Source organism: Rutidosis leptorrhynchoides, chromosome 8 (genome assembly GCF_046630445.1).
Source record: "Rutidosis leptorrhynchoides isolate AG116_Rl617_1_P2 chromosome 8, CSIRO_AGI_Rlap_v1, whole genome shotgun sequence".
Taxonomy (NCBI): Eukaryota; Viridiplantae; Streptophyta; class Magnoliopsida; order Asterales; family Asteraceae; genus Rutidosis; species Rutidosis leptorrhynchoides.
The window spans coordinates 94,569,548-94,577,741 of NC_092340.1; positions in this window are offsets into that span (position 1 = coordinate 94,569,548).

An 8,194-nucleotide genomic window follows, 5' to 3' on the forward strand; every position below is an offset into this window, starting at 1 on the left:
GTTAAGGTTTGATGGAATGCTCGTAGAGGACCCGAGTTCACCTGGGAGCATGAAGATTAGATGAAGAAGAAATACCCGCATCTATTTCCAGAAGATTCGTCAACAACTTCAACAGCTTAAAATTTCGGGACGAAATTTATTTAACGGGTAGGTACTGTAGTGACCCGAACTTTTCCATGTTTATATATATTAATTGAGATTGATATTTACATGATTAAATGTTTCCAACATGTTAAGCAATTAAACTTGTTAAGACTTGATTAATTGAAATATGTTTCATATAGACAATTGACCACCCAAGTTGACCGGTTATTCACGAATGTTAAAACTTGTAAAAACTATATGATGACATATATATGGATATATATATAGTTAACATGATACTATGATAAGTAAACATATCATTAAGTATATTAACAATGAACTACATATGTAAAAACAAGACTACTAACTTAATGATTTTTAAACGAGACATATATGTAACGATTATCGTTGTAAAGACATTTAATGTATATATATCATATTAAGAGATATTCATATATGATAATATCATGATAATATAATAATTTAAAATCTCATTTGATATTATAAACATTGGGTTAACAACATTTAACAAGATCGTTAACCTAAAGGTTTCAAAACAACACTTACATGTAACGACTAACGATGACTTAACGACTTAGTTAAAATGTATATACATGTAGTGTTTTAATATGTATTTATACACTTTTGAAAGACTTCAATACACTTATCAAAATACTTCTACTTAACAAAAATGCTTACAATTACATCCTCGTTCAGTTTCATCAACAATTCTACTCGTATGCACCCGTATTCGTACTCGTACAATACACAGCTTTTAGATGTATGTACTATTGGTATATACACTCCAATAATTAGCTCTTAGCAGCCCATGTGAGTCACCTAATACATGTGGGAACCATCATTTGTCAACTAGCATGAAATATCTCATAAAATTACAAAAATATGAGTAATCATTCATGACTTATTTACATGAAAACAAAATTACATATCCTTTATATCTAATCCATACACCAATGACCAAAAACACCTACAAACACTTTCATTCTTCAATTTTCTTCATCTAATTGATCTCTCTCAAGTTCTATCTTCAAGTTCTAAGTGTTCTTCATATATTCTACAAGTTCTAGTTACATAAAATCAAGAATACTTTCAAGTTTGCTAGCTCACTTCCAATCTTTTAAGGTGATCATCCAACCTCAAGAAATCTTTGTTTCTTACAGTAGGTTATCATTCTAATACAAGGTAATAATCATATTCAAACTTTTGTTCAATTTCTATAACTATAACAATCTTATTTCAAGTGATGATCTTACTTGAACTTGTTTTCGTGTCATGATTCTGCTTCAAGAACTTCGAGCCATCCAAGGATCCGTTGAAGCTAGATCCATTTTTCTCTTTTCCAGTAGGTTTATCCAAGGAACTTAAGGTAGTAATGATGTTCATAACATCATTCGATTCATACATATAAAGCTATCTTATTCGAAGGTTTAAACTTGTAATCACTAGAACATAGTTTAGTTAATTCTAAACTTGTTCGCAAACAAAAGTTAATCCTTCTAACTTGACTTTTAAAATCAACTAAACACATGTTCAATATCTATATGATATGCTAACTTAATGATTTAAAACCTGGAAACACGAAAAACACCGTAAAACCGGATTTACGCCGTCGTAGTAACACCGCGGGCTGTTTTGGGTTAGTTAATTAAAAACTATGATAAACTTTGATTTAAAAGTTTTTATTCTGAGAAAATGATTTTTATTATGAACATGAAACTATATCCAATAATTATGGTTAAACTCAAAGTGGAAGTATGTTTTCTAAAATGGTCATCTAGACGTCGTTCTTTCGACTGAAATGACTACCTTTACAAAAACAACTTGTAACTTATTTTTCCGACTATAAACCTATACTTTTTCTGTTTAGATTCATAAAATAGAGTTTAATATGAAACCATAGCAATTTTATTCACTCAAAACGGATTTAAAATGAAGAAGTTATGGGTAAAATAAGATTGGATAATTTTTCTCATTTTAGCTACGTGAAAATTGGTAACAAATCTATTCCAACCATAATTTAATCAACTTGTATTGTATATTATGTAATCTTGAGATACCATAGACACGTATACAATGTTTCGACCTATCATGTTGACACATCTATATATATTTCGGAACAACCATAGACACTCTATATGTGAATGTTGGAGTTAGCTATACAGTGTTGAGGTTGATTCCAAAATATATATAGTTTGAGTTGTGATCAATACTGAGATATGTATACACTGGGTCGTGGATTGATTCAAGATAATATATATCGATTTATTTCTGTACATCTAACTGTGGACAACTAGTTGTAGGTTACTAACGAGGACAGCTGACTTAATAAACTTAAAACATCAAAATGTATTAAAAGTGTTGTAAATATATTTTGAACATACTTTGATATATATGTACATATTTGTTATAGGTTCGTGAATCGACCAGTGGCCAAGTCTTACTTCCCGACGAAGTAAAAATCTGTGAAAGTGAGTTATAGTCCCACTTTTAAAATCTAATATTTTTGGGATGAGAATACATGCAGGTTTTATAAATGATTTACAAAATAGACACAAGTACGTGAAACTACATTCTATGGTTGAATTATCGAAATCGAATATGCCCCTTTTTATTAAGTCTGGTAATCTAAGAATTAGGGAACAGACACCCTAATTGACGCGAATCCTAAAGATAGATCTATTGGGCCTAACAAACCCCATCCAAAGTACCGGATGCTTTAGTACTTCGAAATTTATATCATATCCGAAGGGTGTCCCGGAATGATGGGGATATTCTTATAAATGCATCTTGTTAATGTCGGTTACCAGGTGTTCACCATATGAATGATTTTTATCTCTATGTATGGGATGTGTATTGAAATATGAAATCTTGTGGTCTATTATTATGATTTGATATATATAGGTTAAACCTATAACTCACCAACATTTTTGTTGACGTTTTAAGCATGTTTATTCTCAGGTGATTATTAAGAGCTTCCGCTATCGCATACTTAAATAAGGACGAGATTTGGAGTCCATGCTTGTATGATATTGTGTAAAAACTGCATTCAAGAAACTTATTTTGTTGTAACATATTTGTATTGTAAACCATTATGTAATGGTCGTGTGTAAACAGGATATTTTAGATTATCATTATTTGATAATCTACGTAAAGCTTTTTAAAACCTTTATCTATGAAATAAAGGTTATGGTTTGTTTTAAAAATGAATGCAGTCTTTGAAAAACGTCTCATATAGAGGTCAAAACCTCGCAACGAAATCAATTAATATGGAACGTTTTTAATCAATAAGAACGGGACATTTCAAAAGTGACGTGATGAAGACTGCGTTCAGAACTCGTTATGGTCATTATGAGTTTCTCGTAATGCCATTCGGATTAACCAACGCGCCTGCCATTTTTATGGATCTCATGAATCGCGTATGCAAGCCATACCTAGATAAGTTCGTTATCGTCTTCATAGATGATATCCTCATCTACTCCAAAAGCGAAGAAGAACATGAGCAACATCTTCGACTAGTGCTTGAACTCTTGAGACAAGAGCAACTTTACGCCAAATTCTCCAAGTGTGAATTTTGGTTGAAGGAAGTCCAATTTCTGGGTCATGTTGTGAGCGACCAGGGTATCAAAGTTGATCCCGCAAAGATTGAAGCTATCAGCAAGTGGGAAACCCCTACTACTCCAACGCACATTCGCCAATTTTTAGGTCTCGCCGGTTACTACCGAAGATTTATTGAAGGTTTCTCTCTGATTGCGCGTCCTTTGACTGCGCTGACTCACAAAGGGAAGAGGTTCATTTGGGAACCCGAACAGGAATCTGCATTTCAAACCTTGAAGAAGAAGTTAACCACCGCACCTATCTTATCACTTCCTGAAGGCAATGACGATTTCGTCGTTTATTGCGATGCTTCGAAAAGCGGTTTTGGTTGTGTACTGATGCAACACACAAAGGTTATCGCTTATGCTTCCCGTCAACTGAAGATTCACGAACGAAATTACACAACGCACGATCTCGAGCTTGGAGCCGTTGTCTTTGCATTAAAGCTGTGGAGACACTATCTTTATGGAACAAGGAGCACTATTTTCACCGATCATAAAAGCCTCCAACACATCTTTGATCAGAAGCAACTAAATATGAGACAGCGTCGATGGATCGAGACACTGAATGACTATGATTGTGAACTTCGTTATCATCCTGGCAAGGCCAATGTTGTAGCTGACGCTTTGAGTCAAAAGGAGAGGATGGCACCTATTCGTGTTCGGGCACTGAACATCACCATTCATTCGAACCTCAATAGCCAGATCCGAGTAGCCCAAGATGAGGCTCTCAAGGAGGAGAATATATCTCATGAATACTTGAACATTCTCGTTTCTCGATTCGAAATTAAGGAGACTGGACTCCGATGCTATGTGATGACGTAGCGTGGGGGTACGAAATAGTTTATATTTTTAATAGGAAATACTATTAAATATGCTACAATTTTACACAAGTTTTAATTATTTATTTACAAATGGGATATACCTAAACCTTGCTACAACACTATAGGCAGTGTACCTAATCGTAGAGTAGTATAGTTTTTAGTAAGTCCGGTTCGTTCCACAGGGAGCTGGCTTATTTCACACTATATTTTAATTAACTATATTTGTACAAAATATATATAATTATATATAATAATATATAAAAGGGGGGTTTACCGTTTAATGACCGGTTTGTCGATTTTATTTTTTAAGCGAATTGTAAAGTAAATGACGATATTTAACTAATAATATAAAATAAATAACAATAATTAAAATGACAATAAATAAAAGTACTAGGAAATATGAAATAAAATATATTATGCTTATTTAAACTTCCGTAACCATGATGGTTGACGTGTTGATTTTAGTTTTATGTCCATGGGTTAATTGTCCTTTGTCCTGGATTATTTAATATGTCCGTCTGGTTTTTGTCCATAACAGTCCATCGGTCATAAATTTAAAGTGCGAGTGTCCTCGTCAAATTATTCTTATACCCAAAGTCAAATATTCCAACTAATTGGGGACTTAAACTGTAACAAGGTTTTAATACTTTGTTTAATAATTACACCAGGATATCGACTGAGAGGTTTTAATACTTTGTTATCAATTATGCCAAGTGTCCTTGTACATAATTTCACCCCTATTTTAATAATTCTAGTGACTAGTGACTATTAATCCATTCTCGTGTCCGGTTAAATGAACGATTATTCGTACATATAAATACCCCGCCCATCGTGTCCGATCGAGTGTATATGGTTATTTACAGGGACGTCCAATTGTAAATCTTTATATTAAAATTAACAAACTATCATTTAGTTAAACAAATATAAAGCCCATTAATAGCCCATAGTCTAATTTCCACAAGTGTCGTTCTTTTGTCCAAACCCCAATTATGGTACAAAGCTCAATTACCCCGTCTTTAATATTTAGTCCAACATCATGATTACTTTGGTATTAAATAAGCATAATAATAACTTAAGTACGAGACATTAATTTAAAAAGGAGAACATAACTTACATTGAGTATTTATCGCGTAGTGGTATACGGACAGAATTTCGACTTCAAAACCCGTAAAAATAACCTTTACATAACCCGAACTAATCTAATATAAAACTACCATATACTATATATATATATATATATATATATATATATATATATATATATATATATATATATATATATATATATATATATATATATATATATATATATATATATTATTACAGAGTATTATTATTATTATTTATTTATATTTTTAAAACTGCAAAAGCTCGTGGCCTTTTATAGGCATTTTGGAATCTGGCTGCTCCGCGAGTCGTGGAGTTTTTGGCCTTCAAACTCCGCGAGTCGTGGAGTTTGATTTTTCAGCTCACAATTTCTTGGATCTTAGCTTGTCGACGTAATTAAATAATAATATAATATATAAATAATTTTAAGAATTATTTAAATATTATATTTTATTTATGTGCATAGTTGACTTGTAATTTTTGCACCGTTGCGTCGCGCGTTGAGAGTAGACTCATGTCCCGGTTCCGGATTTTCGAACGTCCTTGCGTACTATTTTATATCGTGTACTTTGCATTTTGTAACTTGTACTCTTGTCATTTTTAGACGTTTTTCATCAATAAATTGAACCTTTTGAATTGTATCTTGAACATTTGAGCTTTTTGGACGTTTGTGTCTTCAAATCTTCGTTTTCGCCTTTTGTCTTCGCACTTATTTATTTAAACAATTACAATGAAAATATAATACAATTACATATGAAAACCTATTATTTAGGAGGGATATTGCTATGAAATATATGTTCCTTTTTAGTCTTATCAAATATCCCCACACTTGAGCGTTGCTTGTCCTCAAGCAATACAGAACTTGAAATAAAAACATACATGAATCACTTTTTTATTCATCACACTTTGTACATTAGTGATTTTGATATGGTGGTGTAAACAATGATAGTAACGATAGAACCATGGTTAAAGGTGGGTGTGTCATCCACAGTTGCCTCGGGTTTAGGTCAACGACACTTGCAATCAAATAGCCGATTTACTTTCGGTTTCCAAAGCAAAGTGCACATTTGAAAGGCGGTTTACAGTCCCACATGACTATGAAAATTTAGATCCGTTAGGAAATTGGATCTTTATGAAAACATTTGATCTTTTAAAAATTCAATCGAGCTTTTACCCTAGACAAGTTTTCCGGAATAACCCTTCACCGGTGTTTGCAAAATATTTTTGTGGGTTGTGTGGGTTTCAGATTTGAAAATTTTAGCTCAAAACTTATGGTTTTGTATCACCCACTTGCTAACCTTGTATTAGGAAAGCAACACGTCCAGTTCACTTGTCCCGTATATTACCTTTCGGTAAACTACCGTCCGGTTGTAAAGGAAAGCGATGAACAAGCAACTGTTAAGGCAATGTCTAATGACATGCATTTGATTATGGTCCAAAAAAGTGTCGGACGCAATTACTATCCTTTGTAGGAGCAATAGTAAAGCTCACCCTTATAATTTTTCGGTCTGGCACAAGGTCCTGTCTTCGACCATGCTATGCAACCACCGTTCTTACGGTTGACACCCGATTTGGTTCAGGTGACCTAATGAATTTCAGGTGAATTCCTAGGATTTTACGTTCAATGGTAATGAACGCATTGAAAATAGGTTTTCAAAAATCAAATCGGTTTGTAATTTTGATCAAAATATTTTCTCGTTCAAGCTCGAGTTTAGATATCATCGAATTCCATTAGTTTGTAATTCTCAATCTTTAAGGTCAATCTCAAGGATTGAGTAATATCAGGCTTAAAAGCTGATATTTAATCTTTAAGGAGATTATCCTTTCTGGAGATCTGATTCATTAGTCTTATCAAGCTAATTTGCACGGTGCCCCCCCATTGTACGAGATAAATCCTTCTCATGGTTAGGATAAATCTGACCACTTGGCGACCCTGTTTGATGCTGAGATCCGTGGATTTCCTGCTGATTTTAGAGATGACTTTTCTAGATTTTTCGTCAACCTACAGCTGGTCTGGACGACAACTTCTTGACCTAAATCAAGAAGCGCGCGTCTTTTTCGGAAGACTTTACTTCCTTTTAATGATGGAATTGATTCATCGTGTAGATCCATCTTTTCTTTTCTTTCATCGGGTAAAATAGTTAATTTAGTCCAAAACAAAAGCACCTGCAATAAACTTTACAGAAACATGTGCTAGATAGTTTTTAATTGAATAACTAGGTACATTCTCCCCACACTTAGTTTCTTTCTTTGCCTTTTTATTCTCTTTTATTCCATTTTAAATGAATTCAATCGTTTTAGGGTGTTTCTCAATTTATGTCCTTTCCGAGTTAACGATAATTTCGGTATTAACACCTAATTTTCATCGTTCATAAATATGTATAAACATGATTTTGAATTCATTTATTTGAAAATTTTTAAAATTTTCACAAAATTTGGGAAATAAACTAAGTGCAAACCCGAGAGAATTTATAACCTTTCCCCACACTTGAGATCATGCAATGCCCTCATTTTCATGAAATCGGACTATAATTATAAATTCACGAGGATGATAAGTGTAGAAAA